Source organism: Somniosus microcephalus, chromosome 2 (assembly GCF_052327205.1).
Source record: "Somniosus microcephalus isolate GS21.2 chromosome 2, FLI_Smic_1.0, whole genome shotgun sequence".
NCBI classification, from domain to species: Eukaryota; Metazoa; Chordata; class Chondrichthyes; order Squaliformes; family Somniosidae; genus Somniosus; species Somniosus microcephalus.
Window position 1 is genome coordinate 102,883,172 of NC_140988.1, and position 17,871 is coordinate 102,901,042.

Below are 17,871 nucleotides of genomic sequence, written 5' to 3' on the forward strand. Positions count from 1 at the left end.
GTGGAATTCTCTGCCACAGAGGGCGGTGGAGGCCAATTCATTAAATATATTCAAGAAGGAGTTGGATATATTTCTTAAGGCTAAAGGGATCAAGGAATATGGGGAGAAGGCAGGAACGGGGTACTGAATTTGGATGATCAGCCATGATCTCCTGGAATGGCAGAGCAGGCTCGAGGGGCCGAATGGCCTACTCCTGCTCCTATCTTCTATGTTTCTGTGTGAGGAAGAATTACAGTTATGAAGTCAGGACTTTTTTAATGGAATTGAGAAGGTGGAGGAGTGACATGATAGAGGTGTTCAAGATTATAAAGCGTTATGATAGGGTAAATATTGATATTGTTTTCATTGGTCAGCAAGATAGTAACAAGAGGTCAAAAAATTAAGATAGTCGCAAAAAGAATTAAAGGGGAGCTCAGAAAAAAATCCGTTGCAGAGAGGATGGTTAGAATATGGAAATCTCTGCCACAAATTGTTATTGAAGCAGAGTCCAGAAGTACATTTTAAAAGGGATTTTGATAGTTTCTTGTAAAAGAGGAAAATCAAAGGATATGGTGAATGAGCAAGAGTGGTGAATTAGACTAGATGACTCATGGAGAAAAACCTGCACAGACGTGCTGGGCTGAGTGATTGGTTTGTTTTTGTGCTGTAACATCCCATGATTCTATGACTAATACTTCTACTTCAGGAGACACAGAAGTGGGGCAAAATCTTTTTTAAAAGTAGACTTTAGAGGGCTGCTTTTGTGGGGTTCTATTCCTAGCATGGAGCCTCGCTGTGGGTGCATTGACCTTGTAAAATCAGCCCAGCATGCCTGAGGAGCAGTCATGCCGCAAATAAATTTCTGATGATGGAAGAGGCTATACTGCGGTCCAGGCAAAGTCTCAGTAGAAGCTTGAAAACTGTGTTCTGGGTATGCAGCATCCCCAGTGCACCGATTTAAAATGTACATAGGATGAATCCATTGCCCTTTGCCTACTGAAGTTGGGTTGAAACTGCAAGCTTCTTGTTTTTTTTTCCCTTTTGCTTGGTTATTTAATTGCCTTTTGCTCCCTGCAATAGTTCTTGTTGCATGAGGCATTTTGGGGTTTTTTTAAATATATTTTCTGTTGACAATACTTTCCTATTGCATTGCTGCTTGCTGCTGCTATTCAACTAATAGCAAAGTGATGAAGATGGGGGCTCACTTTGGGGCTTCCAATAGTGCTGCATGATCGAGATGAGGGGACAATAAATGTCTACAGAATGGCACTTGAACTGTTCTGTATGCACTTGTCACTACACCAGCACCTGGATTTATGGACCTGGACATGTCAGAAAAGACTTGTCTTTGCCACCTCCACTTCACAAGAGTTATGCCATGTGCCGCAGGCTGACCTGCAGACAACATTTAGACAACAGTTATCCTATAGCAGTGAATATTACTGCAGCATTGAATGTTATGCTACAGGACCTTTCCAAGCCAAAACAAGAGACATCAGTCAGAGCAGCCAGTCTGCACTATATACACGTATGAAGAAGTGATAAATGCACTGTTTGTAAGAGGCAATACATTTTTCATTTACAGTGTAGGAAGAAGGCATCAGCTTGACCAGGCACAGAATTTTCCAGGGTTCCCAAGAATCCAGGGTGTGATAGATGGCATCTATGTGGGCACCTGGGCAACCACATGGCTTACATGAGCCAACAGGGGTTCCATTCATTGAATGTTCAAGTAGGTCTGAGCACAGAAACATCATTATGTATGAGAATGCCTATTATCCGGGAAGCAACCATGGTGCCTTAATTATGCAGTGGTCCACAGTGTCCATGTTATTTTAAGGCTCACAAAGATGACTGCTGGGGCACCATGATTATTCTTTGCAGCCATGGTCACTAACCACACATAGAAACCCCAAATAACAGTGATACAACTAGAATTAGAACATACCCTGGTCGTGCTGAAACAAAAACTCAGTTGTTTGGACTGTTCAGATGGGGTATTTCTCCACAGCCCAGCAAAGGTCTTCAAGATAATCCTAGTCTGTTGCATTTTGCATAACTTTGCAATACGAATATGTGACAATGCAGAATGATAAGGAGGAGGATCGTGTTGCAGCAGAAACAAAGGAAGGTGACATAGAACAGGAGAAAATGTAGGAAGTGGGTGCAGTCTGGTGCTTCCATTAATTGCCAGATCTGGCCCCAGCCCTCAACTCCATCACCCTCCCCGGCCCGTGTCTCAGACTGAATCAGATTGTTCACAACTTCAGTATCCTATTTAACCCGAAGCTGAGCTACCAACCTCATCCTTGCCATCAAAAAGACCGCCTACTTCCGCCTCCGTATCATCACCCGTCTCCGCCCCTGCCTCAACCCATCTCTCATTAAACCTTCATCCATGCTTTTGTTACTTCCAGACTTGACTATTCTAATGTTCTCCTGGCCAACCTCCCATCCTCCACTTTTATAAATGAGCTTATCCAAAACTCTGCCATCCGTATCCTAACTCACACCAAGTCCCACTCATCCATCACCCCTATGCTCGCTGACTGACATTGGCTCCTGGTCCACCATTGCCTCAAGTTTAAAATTCTCATCCTTGTGTTCAAATCCCTCCATGGTTTTGCCCTTCCCTATCTCTGTAATCTCCTCCAGCCCTACATGCTTCCGAGGACTCTTGTGTTCCTATAACTCTGGCCTCTTATGCAGGACCCACTCCCTTCATCCCACCATTGACAGCTGTGCCTTCAGCCATCTAGGCCCTAAGCTCTGAAAATCCTTTCCTAAACCTCTGCCTCTATACCTCTCTGTCCTCAATAAAGACCCTTCTTAAAACCTACTTCTTTGACCAAGCCTTTAGTCACCTCTCTGAATATTTCCTCCTTTGGCCCTGTGTCAAATTTTTTCTGTGCTTCTGTGAAGTGCCTTGGGACATTTTCCTAGGTTAGAGTTGCTATGTAAATGCAAGTGTTGTTGAATGCAACACCCACAACATAGTCAGAAAAAATGCTGTCTGCTTAGTACCATCTGACACCATCCTACTATCAGCTGATACCTTAACATGGTGCTTCCCAAAAGACAACACTCTGCACTAACAAGAAGTGAAGTGCTTCAAACTTACTAATTGATATTTATCTGTTAAAGTGTTTCTAAATCCTACACAGTGCTTTCCCTTTTGGAGCCTTTAAGGTGTGCTTTTCTGACTTCTGAACAGTGCTGCATTTAAGTGTTCCATGAATGGGAGAAGGAAGTATGGTGGCAGGTTGTTCTTCATTGAGGACCTCAAGGGATGGAGATGGTGTTGTACCTCTGTGTGCTGGGCCATGCGATAGCCCTGTTCGAGCTGGAGTTATTTCTGATTAAGCCATTGGTTGGCAGTGCCTGCCTGTTGACAGCCATTTCATGAATCCTTTGAAGGGTCAGGCTGAATTAGACAGATGTGCAGTCAGCCTGAGACAAAACTGTCTCATCCGCCCCTTTTCCAGCACTCCTGCAAGATTACTAACACTCTGCATGAGAACAGACCAAAGAGTTCAACTGGACAAATGAACAGTACATTAACCTCATTTATTTAATTTGAACAGTGGCGGTCTTTAATATGCTCCAGAAGCATGCCATAATTAACAGTATCAGACAGGGTATCTGTTAATTTCTGGTCTGTGCTGAATTAATTGATTTCAGCCAAAGTGGTACTAGAAGCACTACAATTGGACACAGTGGTCGGAATTTTTACCTGCCCACGCACTGGCACGGGGGAGCCCTGTATCGCGTGGGAAACCTGGAAGTTTCAGTGGCACATTTGACAGTGGCTTTTTAACAAAGCCACAGTATTTGCATCTGACTTCCGGGTTTCCCAACCAATTAATGCGAGTGGGCATGATGATGTCACACATGGTCCAATTCAACTCCGATATTTAAAGGAGCACTGCAAAGATGACCGTTGGAGGTTGGAGACACGTTGCTGTACTGGGAGACCAAAAAAGGCAGTCTCGACATACTGCAACAAAAGCTGCTGCCTGATTCAATGATGCCTCCCAGCGTAGATACACATACGTTCGTGGGACCATTAAGTCAGATAGTAGTGTTGTCACCTGGTGTCTCACAGATCATGTGAGCAAGAGCATATGATGCAGACAGGGACAGTAGTGGAGAGTTCTCGCCGGAGGGCCCAGGATACTCCAAGCTCTGCTCAGCTGGATGCAAATGCTGAACCTCGGGAGCCGTCAACAAAGAGGATGATCTGGAGGTGCAGCAAAAAATACGTGATGCTCTGGCAGGATTTCCAGCTGCGATGTGCTCGCTTGCGCAGACAATGGAGGAGTCCATCTCAAGCATGACTGGCATGATGTGTTCGTCCATGGAAAGGGTGGCCACCTGCATGAAGCATCAAACGCTGCATTCAAATGAGTACATGCTGGCCCTCATTAACGCCTTGCACAGAATGCCACCTTAACAAGGTTGAATTAAAACCTAGACTTGGTCATTCATCATCCCATTGATGTACAGAAAAGTGCTCTCCAGCTCCTTACTAGCAGGGAAGTGCAGGTGGGCCATGAGAGGGATGATGGCAAAAGGAGACATAGAAGTGGGGACTCTGCTCAAAGCGCGCCCACATCTCATCCATTTGCCCCCCCTTCTCCCCCGCCCCCCCCCCCCACACACACACACACACACACACACACACACAGTCTGCCCCACATGCTGCCTCATCACCCGATGGCCGAGTATGCCCCTGCACAGGTGCAGGAGGAGCAGTTTTTGGCGGGGCCCTCACTGGATCCAAAACCCAGAAGACGTCAGCCAAGAGCATCTCAGCAGTGAGAGCAGGGAAGTGAGCAGCCTGCCACTACCTCTGCTGAAGCCACAGGGGTTGCATGACATAGAAGAGGTAGGAAGAGAAAGATGAAAGAATTCGAGATGCATATAGGTGTGTTAAGCAACGTTGCACTGTGAAGGTTATGTTGAAATTTGGAGGCACATAAAATTATTACTTTGCACTACTTTCCCGTCTTACCCATTTTTGCCTGCTGCCTGGCAAGTGGCCTTGTCACTTGTAATGAATGGTAAGACATGACTTAACTGCGAGCAGTGGGTGTCTGTGCAAGGAATGGTTTGGTCATTGTAGGACTGTATTGTGGTTGGCAGGGGGGAGTGGGTTCAGCATCAGGGTGCCAGATGGGTGCGCTAGTGCAACCTAACTAAATCGTGCCATTATGAGGCCATCCCAGGCAGTACTGTGCACTGCTATTGATGCCATGTCTACATCAAGTTCCTCCTTATGTTCCCCCTCCTCCTCCGAAGAGGCTCTGCGCCTTGCTCCTCCTTCAGCTCCAATCCTCGCTGCTGCACTATGTTGTGCAGAGCGCAGCATACCACGATCATTCTGGAGCTCCTGGCTGGTGCGTATTGAAGGGCTCCTCCAGATCTGTCCAGGCATCTGAAGCCCATTTTCAGCATCCCGATTGCTTGCTCCATTACACATCTCATTTTCATTTGGCTTTGATTGTAGCACTCTTCGGCCTCATTGCTCGGCCTCCTCAAGGGTGTCATCAGGCACATCTTCAGTGGATACTCCTTGTCTCCAAGCAGCCAGCCGGTAAGTCTGGTTGGAGGTGCGAAGAACTGAGGGAGGGTGGACTGGCGCAGGACAAATTAATCATGATAGCTCCCTGGGAATCTAGCGCACACCTGCATGATCTTTTTGTGGTTGCAGACAAGCTGCACATTGATGGAGTGAAAGCCCTTACTGTTCACGAACACTCCTGGGTGATCTGGGGTGCCTTGATTGCCACATGTGTGCAGTCGATGATGCTCTGCACCTGTGGGAAGCCAGCCAGAGCCGCAAACCCGAGCGCCTGCTCATTCTGACTGGCTTCATCAGTGGCAAAGAGTATATAAGTGCCTGCCCTGGCAATCATAGCATCGGTAACGTGTATGATGCATTTGTGGGTGGCCAACTGCAAAATCCTGCAAATATCACCTGCAGATCCCTGGAAGGAGCCCGAGGTGAAGAAGTTGAGGGCAGTGGTTGTTGTGTATGTACCTTTAAGAGAAGAACTGATTTTATACTGCAGTACCGGCAGTGACCACCCCTGTATAAAAGGCCCTAGCAGGCTTCTGTACTTCAGTCTGACGTTACCCTCTGTTCAGTAAAATACCTGTTTAATTGTTCTCCCGAAGTCCGTGTATTATTGAGGCGCGGACTTTACAGTGGCGACGAGCAAGTTCGAACTCGCCTGCAGTACTGCATCACCTCACGGGGACCTTTCCCTGAGAAGAAGTTTCTTGGAGGTTGAAGTCAGAGCAACGGGCGTCGACCGCGGGCAACCGCCCAAGGATCCATCGGTGTTCGGAAAATTGCAGGAGAGGCTGTGGAGAGCTGAGCTTGGCTCCCCAGTCAAGGTGTTCCAGCAAATCGTGCTGGTAGCAGGTAGTGCGCTGACCCTTCCGGACTGCGGCGGGCTCGAGCTCGATCGAGCGGCTCTGCAAAAGGGGCCGCGCAGTGTCGCCAGGAGGAAAGAGAGAGAGAGAGAGAGAGAGAGGGTGGAGCGCACAGGGCGCGGTCGGTGCTCAAGAGCCGGGCAGCGGAGAGAAAATAAACGAGGGGAAGGAAAAGGGAAATGCGCCGAAGCCGTGGGTCGCTGCCATTACCCTGTAGAACGCTAGGAGCAGCGTGGCAGCAAGGGGAAGAAGGAAATGCGCAGGAGACGCCATTTTATTCCATTAGGGAAGAAGAAAAAGCGCGGGAGGCGCCATTTTAAATCATCCAAGATGCCGAAAAGTGGCAGTATCACTGCTTTCGACAACGAGGTAGAAGACTGGACCACGTATGTGGAAAGAATTGAAGTGTACTGCAAGGCAATTGAGGTGGCCGATGGAAAGAAGGCGTCGGTATTATTAAATTTGATGGGCGCGAGAACGTACAGCCTATTGCGGAATTTAATTACCCCAGCTAAACCAATGGAGAAAAGTTTTGAGGAGATTGTTAATATCTTACAGGAACACCTAAACCCTACACCGCTGCTGATAGCAGAAAGATTTAAGTTCCATAAAAGAAACCAGCACAAAGATGAGAGCAGTCCAAAGATGTGCAGGTTAGGTTGATTGGCTCTGATAAATTGACCCTTAGTGTTAGGGGGATTAAAATATGTGGGGTTATGGGGATAGGGTGGGATATGTGTTGGTGTAGGGGTTACGGGGATCGGGTGGGATATGTGTCGGTGTAGGCTCGATGGGCCGAAATGGCCTCTATCTGCACTGTGGGGTTTCTGTGTGATTCTGTGAATGCTGACTACCTTACGGAACGACGCAAGTTATCGAAGCACTGCCAGTTCGGAGCAGGACTGGCAGACACTTTACGGGATAAGTTTGTCTGTGGGCTCCAGAGTGAAGGAACCCAGAAACGACTACTTTCGGAAAAGGACCTGATGCTAGAACAGGCTTTCAGCGTGGCAGTATCCGACGAAGCAGCAGCACGGGGAGCTGCGGAAATACAACAGAAACCACAAGAATACAGCGCTAACGAAATGGCGTATGGAGCAGAAAAGTGCTATCGCTGCGGCAGAACAACCCATGATCAGAAGGACTGCTGGTTTAAGGACAAAGTATGCAGGCAATGCGGGAAAATGGGACATATAGCAAGAGTCTGCAGGTCGGGAAAGAAAACCAACACTACAAGAACTACTAAGGAAAAGTACAAGAAAGTTAAAAAAAATGACAGACAGTAGTTCGGAAGATCAGGAGAGTGATAACGACTCCGGGAGCAGGAGACTAAGTTGTCTAAAGTTACACAACGTGATCGCAAAGGAGGATCACCGAACCATTTGGGTCACCCTCATGATAGCAGGGTCCCAAGTAAAGATGGAATTGGATACAGGATCAGCCCTAACTGTCATGAATCGACGAGACTATGAGCGGCTATTCTCACACATACCCTTAAAGGACACGTCCATTGTATTGAAGACATACACGGGGCAAAAAGTCTACCCCAGAGGAAAAATAAGGGTGCCAGTTAAATATAACGGCAAGGAAACACAGAAACTGTATCTATATATACTACAAGATGGAGGACCACCATTATTGGGACGTGAATGGATCCGAAAAATACAATTGGATTGGCATTCCATTCAGGCGCTAACTGTGACTGACAAAAAGGATGATGACGTCGCACCTGGACGTCTGTCACAAATTCTAACTGACGCGAAAGAGGTGTTCCAACAAGGACTTGGGACTCTAAAAGGAGTAAAGGCAACGATAAAAATCGAAGATAACGCAAACCCAACATTTTTTAAGGCCAGACCGGTGCCGTACGCGATCCGCCCAGCCGTCGAAGCAGAACTGGAGAGTCTGGAGCATTCGGGTGTGTTGTCCAAGGTGGATTGGAGCGAGTGGGCCACACCCATCGTTCCTGTAATGAAGAAATCATTGAGCAGCACGCCTGGGGAGCCGAAGAAGGTTCGCATCTGTGGGGACTTCAAGGTAACTGTGAACCCAGTCCTGCACACAGTACAATATCCACTTCCACGGATAGAAGATATTTTCGCCTCACTACCGGGAGGGAAACGCTTTACGAAGATTGATCTAGCCCAAGCGCATCTACAAATGGAGGTGGAAGAAGCATCTAGGAAATACCTCACGATAAACACTCACAAAGGCCTTTACCAGTACAATCGACTGGTATTCAGGGTAGCATCAGCCCCGGCTATTTGGCAGAGGGCAATGGAACAAGTCCTGCAAGGGATCCCGGGGACCCAGTGTTATTTGGATGACATCCTGGTGACGGGCGAAAATGACAGTGAACACCTTGCCAACCTGGAGCAGGTGCTCACTAGATTGCAGGAATATGGGCTACGAGCCAACTGCCCCAAATGCGAGTTATTCAGGAGACAAATCTCGTATTGTGGCCACATGATTGATGAGGAAGGGTTGCATAAGTCGCCAGACAACATTGAGGCTGTAGTCAAGGCTCCAGCACCGGAAAATGTGTCGCAACTGAGGTCGTTTCTCGGGCTGGTGAACTACTACCATAAGTTCTTGCCAAATTTATCTACAATTCTGCACCCGCTGAACACCCTGCTGCAAACTGGAGTAACATGGAAATGGAGTGATGAGTGTAAGCATGCCTTTCAGAAATGTAAATGCCTAATCACTTCAAAAGAAGTATTGGCCCACTACAACCCAACACTACCGATTCAGTTGGCATGTGATGCGTCTCCCTACGGCATTGGAGCGGTGCTGTCACACAAATTCCTTGACGGTTCAGAGAGGCCAATAGCCTTTGTGTCGCACTCGTTAACCTCAGCCGAGCGTAATTACACCCAGATTGATGGGGAGGCCCTTAGCCTGGTGTGGGGGGTGAAGAAGTTCAATCACTATCTGCACGGGCAGAAATTCACCCTACTGACTGATCATCAGCCCCTGGTCTCCATTTTTAACCCAAAGAAGGGCGTTCCGATGATGACGGCACAACGGCTGCAAAGATGGTCACTTTTTCTAGGGGCACATCAGTACGACATAGAATACAAGGGTACGAAGCAGCATGGAAACGCTGATGGGCTGCCATGGCTACCGTTGCCTACGGTAGAGGAAGCACCTGCAGTGGACCCTGTTGAGATATTCCATGCGACCATAGTCGAATGTCTGCCTGTTACAAACTCAAGTATAGAGAAGGAAACCCGAAATGACCCGACACTCTCTCGGGTCTATGATTTGACAGTGAAGGGATGGCCAGCACATGGCGACTCACTGTTGCCAGCATTCTCGCCAAGGAGAGAACAGCTGTCAGTGTGCCGGGGGACCTTGATGTGTGGATCCCGAGTGGTAATTCCACCCAAGTTGAGAGACAGAGTGCTCAATGAGCTGCATGAAGGTCATCTGGGAGGGGTAAAAATGAAAAACCTAGCCAGGGCTCATGTGTGGTGGCCGGGAATCGATAAACAAATCGAGGACCTGACCAAGAGCTGCTCAGGATGCCAGAAAGTCCAAAATGCACCACCACAGGCCCCTCTACACCCATGGGAGTGGCCCTCATCTCCATGGCAACGGGTACACATTGATTTTGCTGGTCCATTTATGGACTCGATGTTTCTAATCGCCGTGGACGCCCATTCGAAATGGCCAGAGGTCATCAAAATGTCCTCCACCACCACGGAGAAAACTATTGCAGTCCTACGGACCATCTTCGCCAGGAATGGCTTGCCAGAACAGATTTGCTCCGACAATGGGCCACAGTTTGTGTTCGAGGATTTCCGGAGGTTTCTGAGGAATAATGGGGTGAAACATTACACATCTGCCCCATATCATCCAGCCACAAATGGATTGGCTGAAAGGTTTGTTCAGACCTTTTTAAAAAGGCAATAAAGGCGATGTATAACGACGACATACCACTACAACACAAGGTAGATCATTTCTGGTTTGTTTACCGGAATGCGACCCATGCAGTCACCAACCAAGCTCCAGCCATAATGTTCTTCAACCAAAGGCTAAGATGTCACCTGGATTTGCTCAAACCAAACATAAGACGAGATGTTGAGGATAAGCAATTCCAGCACATCAACGAGAAGCCAACCAGGAGCTTCAAGATAGGACAACCAGTCTTGGCCCGCGACTACCGAACAGAAAAATGGCAGCCAGGAACGATATGCACACAGCAGGGACCACTAATGTACACAGTGGACGTTGGAGAGAGCATCGTGAGATGCCATGCTGACCAGATTCTAGAGTCACAGGAACAAGCCAAACCTATACCACGAGCATGTGCACCTGGTAATGAGCCAGAAGTACAGATTGCGTCTACCTCAGAAGCAGTGGTATTGGAAGCTGACGAACCAACCAATGACAATGAGCCAGAATCGACTCCACCGCAAGAACAGGATACTCGAGAAAGGCGCTATCCAGTCAGGATCAGGAAGCCTCCTCAAAGACTGAACTTATAAATGATTATTTCAGTTGATGTATATAGTACCGAGAAAATTGTAATTGTAATTAGTTATTATTTAGTTGTTAAATGAATGTTATGTACTGTTTATCTAAAAGGGGAGGAATTGTTGTGTATGTACCTTTTAAGAGAAGAACTGATTTTATACTGCAGTACCGGCAGTGACCACCCCTGTATCAAAGGCCCTAGCAGGCTTCTCTACTTCAGTCTGACGTTACCCTCTGTTCAGTAAAATACATGTTTAATTGTTCTCCCGAAGTCCGTGTATTATTGAGGTGCGGACTTTACAGTGGTGACTTTGACAGCCACTGGTATCACGTGTCCACCAGATCCACTTGGCAGCATGTCTTCTTCCAGCAGGCTACAAATGTCTGCCTCAACCTGACATGTTAGCCTGAGGCACTGGAGTTCAGTCATGTCCAGGAAGCTGATCCTCTGCCTATATACTCTGTGTTGGGGGTATCGCCTCCTGCGAGCTGCACATCTGTGCTCATTCCCTCTCCTGTGGAGTGGCAGGCCGATGAGGAGAAGGCTGCTGCTGGTGTTGTTGCAATTATTAGTTTACGTTCGCTATGTTTGGCTGAGGGAAATGTTAGTAGATTTTCTTTTTTGTTGGGCGTTGCCAGAATGAGCAATGGGTGAGGAAATATTCAAGTTACTGGATAATTTCATGGAATCAGAATTGCCTAAGTGGGAGAATTGTGTTGCTGTTTGCACAGACGGTGCTGTCACTATGACAGGCAATAGGTGTGGTGTTGTTGCAAGTATAAGAGCCGTAAGCCTATAGGTAATCGTGACACATTGTATGTTACATCGCCAAGCCCTTGCTTCAAAAGGAATGGAACTCGAATTACATGCTGTGTTAAATGCAGCTGTGGTGGCTGTGAATTTTTTTGAAATCCAGACCTGTGAATTCACGTCTGTTTGCAAAGCTATGTTCAGAAATGAGTGCAGAACATGAAAAAATATTGTTTCACTCTGAAGTACGTTGGTTATCTTGTGGCAGAGTCCTAGAAAATGTTTTTGAGCTTCATAAAGAGCTGCTGGCTTTTCTTTCTGTGCACAATCCTGCATTAGCTGAAAACTTCTCTGATAAATTATGGATAACGAAACTTGCATACCTTGCTGACATTTTTAACTGTCAAATACGCTGAATCTATCAATGCAAGGGGCAATACAACCACACTCGAAGTGAGTAACAAGATTGCAACATTTAGAAAGAAAATTAAGATTTTGTAAACTAGACTGAGCAATGGGAGTTTCAGATATGTTCCCACTACTGACTGAGTTTCTGGAGGCAAACACAATGACAATTCAGTGTGTGAAAGAAAGGCTCACTGCTCATCTTGCAACATTGGCAGAGTACTTAAGTGTTTATTTTGAAAATATAAACACAGATAGGTATAATTGGGTTCGGGTCCATTTTAAATGTTTGCAATGTCATCTTGTTGCCTAAGTGGAAGAACAGAAGAGGAGCTGGTGGTACTGTCCTGTGACCACTCGCTGAAAACAAAGTTGCAGGAACAAACACCTTCCCAGTTTTGGCCATCTGTTGCTGCGGAGTACTCAGAATTGGTAAAAGAAACAATGAAAGTGTTACTACCTTTCCCAACATCATACATTTATGAAACATTATTTTCTGCTATGGCAGCAATGAAAACAAAAGTACAGGTCCGTCTGGAAGTGGAGAACGTCGCACCAAGAATAGAGAGAAGCAGGTACACCCATCTCATTGTCTGTACGTAAATACTTGTTTTCTTAAAAACATTATTAAAACACTCTGCATGCAGCACTTTCCTACTATGAGTATTATATAGTATTGTAGGAATGTCTAGTTCCTATCCAAAAGACTGAGGTCCACTCAGGCGATCAAATAAATGAGGTTTAATGAAAACTAACAGAGTTTAACAGATAACTACAGGAGAACATCGAATATAGGTCTAGTCAGTTTGGAGGCTCCACGAGGACTGCTTGGGCGGTCCCGTGGCTGACGTCATATCGTTTTTCCTGCCGGTGGGGGATCACGTGATGAACGGTGTGACATCGCGTTTACCCGCGCTATTAAAGTGATCGCGCTCTGTACATGTAAACAGTGAAAACAAAGATACAGACTCAGGCTGTAGCTAACATATTGTTAAAGGGAATTATATACAATTGATCGGAGTCCCTTAGTGGCTCCGCTACAGTATTATAATTTAGATTGGGGGGTCCATGATTACTAATCCTTTTGAAAAGAGGTCCTTCCACTAATAAAGCTTGAGAACCACTGCCCTATAAGACAGATTTCAGGACGATATTTTGTAACTTGTCGATAGTTTTAGAGAAACATGCAATAGCAAGGTTACACATTTTGTTAATTTTGATGTAGTTATGATCTAGATATCCTAGGTAAAATAACAAACGTAACTCGTGTTTAAAAAAATTATTTGAAACGGTCCCATTAAATAAGTTTTGATCTTCCCTGCTCCCACCCCACGAATATTCATTCTGTGTATAACATCAGAATGCTATTGCAGTTTAAAAAATAGTAGATGAAGTTCTTGGTTTATAAACTGATGTGGTAGGAAGGGTTCATTCAATAGAGACAGTTAAACTTTTGTGGTTTGCTATATTACACATATTTAAAAGAGACATAAGTAGGTATGTAGGCATATGTCCTACATTACAACAGTGACTACACTTCAAAAAGTACTTCATTGGCTGTAAAGTGCTTTGGGACGTCCAGTGGACATGAAAGGCGCTATATAAATGCAAATATTTATTTTTTTTTAACCAAAAAAAAAGTGACTTGACAAGCAATGTTAGATATAGTGCTGTTAACACTGTTCCTATGTAATGATGATCACATGGGTGCAGCAGGAGAACTCTGTTCTGAATAAATAAAATGTAATATATTGCTGAAAAGCAATGACGTTTAAACTTGGTCCCTCTGTCATGCTAACATAAACAATTTGGCATGAAACACCTCTAACATGGTTAATCGGTACAGATACACTGGGGGCAATTTTGCCAGCCCTGGGGAGGCGGTATGGAAGTGGGACTGCCAGGAAAATGGCAGAAACTGGGAGTGGGTACCGAACCTGCTCCCAACCCATCTTCGTGCCATCTTCCCGGGAGGCGGGTCCTCGAGGCAGGAAGGGGATTACAGCCAATTAACTGCCTGTTAACAGGCAGGTAAGAGGCTTATCCCCATTTTTCCCACACAAGTGCGGGCTTCCCGATGGCTGTGAACCTCGCCAGGGTCAGCAAGGCAAGCAGTGGGTCTGCGGGGGTGAGAAGGATCGAAAAGTCTGCTGTGGGGGTGAGTGATAGGTGCAAGTGTGGAGAGGTAATTATGAGAGGTAAGTGTAAAGTGTTAGGATAAGTTTACTTACCTTTGCTTCTTCCTGCAGGCTTCAATGCTTGGGGATCCGGAGGTGCCTCATTTCAATGGCAGAGATGACAGAATGGCTGCTGCATTCTCCAATGCAGCAGCCATCTGATTTCTGCTAAGGAAGAGGTTTGGTGAGTCTTCAGTACAAGGACTCGCCTTAGAACAGAGATTGTCAGTGTTTGATAGCTTCTCAAAGCTGTCAAACGCTGACAATTCATAGAAACATAGAAACATAGAAGATAGGAGCAGGAGTAGGCCATTCGGCCCCTCGAGCCTGCTTCATAGATTTAGGGCAGTGTTACACACTAACCTTTTGTCAAGGGCCAGAATCTCAATCAACATCATGCTCAAGGACCACTCTCTGAAATGGAGTGATTGACATGGGTCTTGCAATTCCCTGTGCAGTGAACTGATTTCAATCATACCACTGTGGCCAATTGCCAAATGACAGCCAAACACCTCCTACATAAAAGAAAAAATGATAGAAGCAATAGCTCTATTTTAACTGGTACATTTCACTTGTTGTATGAAGTTAGACTAACCCTGTTTCCAATTAGCATTCCATTGCCCTCTCTTGGTGGAGAGCAAGAAAAAGAGCGGGAACAGCATGAAATTGCCGCTCACTGAGCATCTCACAGTTGATCAGGCTGCTAATGGATGCCCAAAGGCACATATGCCGAGAGCCACAGGTGAAGGGGAGATAAGCTGCAAATGGCTGCTAAGCCTAGTGATCTAGGTTCTTTATGACTGACTATTATTCATTACTAATTATATTTAAATTCTATATAGCTACTAGCCTCACTACTACAACAATTTGCACTTTTAATGTAGTAAAACTTCCCGAGGCGCTGACAGGAGCATTATCAAACAAAGTTTGACATCGAGCCACCTAAGGAGGTATTAGGACAGGAAGCTTGGTCAAAGAGGCAGGTCTTAAAGGAGGATACAGAGGTTAAGAGATGGAGAGGTTTAGGGAGAGAATTCCAGCGCTTAGGCCCTAGGCAGCTGAAAGCAAGGCCACCAATGGTGGAGCAATGAAAATCGGGGATGTTCAAGAGACCAGAATTGGAGGAGTGTAGTGATTTCGGAGGGTTGTAGGGCTGAAGGAGATTACAGTGATAGGGAGGGGTGAGGCCATGTAGGGATTTGAAAACCAGGATGAGAATTTTAAAATCGAGGCATTGCTGGACCAGGAACCAATGCAGGTCAGCGAGCACAGGGGTGATGGATGAACAGGATTTGGTGCAAGGTAAGATACAGGCATATTCAAAGCAAAGTGACTTAGTAAGAAAACTATATATAAGCATATGGGTAGTATTTGTCTTGAAAGGGTAAAATACATAGAAATGGGCTAAATTTTTAATGTATTAGAAAAAGGTGTATTTTTTTTGTAAAATGCATAACTGACCAGAGGTCAAAACTGAGTCAAAGGAGTTAAAAGTATTGAGTAGTGGGCTAGAAAAACAAAGCAGCTGCTATGTCATTGGCAGAAGAAACATAGACAGTATGTCCATGTAACAAGAAGATTAGTTTTAAACATAAATAAGAGAATGGAATTACTTTTGGGAAGAAACCCAAATAATCCAAAGACCTACTAAATGTTGTGTGGGGTTGAAAGTAAAACTGCTTGGAGCCTAAAGATTTTTTTTTTTTCTCGCTAGTTTTCTCCCCCCCCCACCCCACCCCCCCTAAATGCATTGATTCCTTCCTGGGATTCTTGTTCACAGGCACTTGGTGCCCTATGGTACCTCCCCAAGAGGCCATTGTTCAAATATGAACCTTGGCATTGAATGTTAACAGGCTGTTCAAACATGGGGATATCACAGCTGAGTCCTGCCTTATGTTCACCTCACCCACCATCCACATCTGCCCTTCCAACAGTGGTTACTGCATAGTAATCAGGAGTGGGAACTTGCCTAGTTTTCCCTTGACGAACTCAGGGGCACTGAGACTAATTATGGCAGCCGTACAGTCACATTGGTTGAAATCAGCAATGGATCAGAGATTATGGCCGATAAAGATCAGCTACTGTCTGAACAATGAGGTTTTTCAATCAGGGAAACAGTTTCTACCATTTCACTAGTTTTCACACCAGGAAAGAGACATTAGAACCCTCCCATTCTCCCATGCAATGGTGAGTTAACTGAATATTATTGAAGAGTTGGAAAAGATTGTAAGAATTTGTGACACAGGAAAGAGGATTTTTATTGGAGAGAACCCAAGCACTAGTAGAATCTATTTTGTCTAGGTTAAGGAAAACATGTCAAATTATTTATAAGATTTTGCTTTGAAATTGTTTCAGTCTGCAGAACCTCTAAGCCATAATTGACTGAATTTGTGTCAACACCACAAACCAGTGAAATGTTTTGATGTGTAAAAGTAATTCACTTTAATTGTGCCGTGTATGTGCACATTTGATTTATTTTATTGCAAATAAAGTAATTAATTTGTTAACATTTTCCTTATTCTATGAATTAAGTATGATTGCACTACCTATCCTGATACAGCAAGATAAAGTTTAGGCACACATTACAATTTGAACTGTGTAACAATAGTTAATCAAGTACCAAAATTCTATGTTACAGAGGTTTGTTCAGCTGAGAACAGTGAGACTTGGCAGGTGTGATATTTCTGAAAAAAACTTCTCCTCACCACTCAACTTTCTTCAGCAGGAAGGTGGTGGTGTCCAAGGCAACAGACTCCTCGATGACCATGAATGGTTTTATATGGACATTGTCAGATTTTTCTCCTTTTATGGTGGAATGCTCTACTATGAAGACTCGTGAAGAGCTGACATTCATTGCAGTCATAGCTCACAAGCAGGCGGGATGCCGTAGGACTTGAAACTCCAACTATTTGGAAGTAAATTATGTGCTATTCATGTCTCAGCCCTCTGAGGATTGCAGGAGGATTTCAGTGTCACATGAAATTTCAAAACCATAAATGTAAGGATGATGGTATTTCCAGACTACTTGTTTTATTTACAGATTAGTGAGGAAAGGCATGGAAATGATGAAAGGCAGGCAACATTATGCTATTTAAGGAAATACATGAATGGCAGTTATACTACTTAAGCAGCAGTTTACAAACACAAATTTTAAGTTTTTAAATACAAATCAAATTAATTCATTAACCTGATATCCTTGCCCTCCTCCTGGTATCCAAACCAAAACTTAATGTTACAAGTAGAGATCTCAGATTGGTAGTTGCTAAATTTCAGAACCATTTAATCTTTCATACTTCTAGCTAGTTTATACTCTTGCACACCATGGTTGGGATTTTTATTAGTGTAAGTTTGTTTTATTAATAAGTCTATGTTTAACTGCTTCCAGTTTTACTATCTGGCACACATCACCCTTTCCAGTTTCATACCCCCCAGCAACTAACAAAAAGCTTTAATTGTTACTACTTTTCCTAATACGGTAATCCTTACCAATATTTATGTTTCCAGCCACAGCATTTTATCAACTATAATATCACTTGCACAAGCCTCCTCTATGCAGTACTCTAGTTAGTACTCTTATCTATTGCTGTAAACATAGAAACATAGAAGATAGGAGCAGGAGTAGGCCATTCGGCCCCT

The 17,871-nt window shown here is 45.0% G+C and overlaps 1 long non-coding RNA gene across 1 annotated transcript in view; it reads left to right on the plus strand.

Annotated features, from left to right (window-relative positions):
• The window catches only part of LOC147122840 (uncharacterized), a 58,936-nt gene extending 41,688 nt beyond the window's left edge, over nt 1–17,248 (plus strand). Inside the window, exon 2 of the long non-coding RNA XR_015081780.1 lies at nt 16,874–17,248. This is a non-coding gene — a long non-coding RNA (uncharacterized LOC147122840). The remainder of the gene's footprint in view (nt 1–16,873) is intronic.
• Nucleotides 17,249–17,871: the final 623 nt, after the last annotated feature.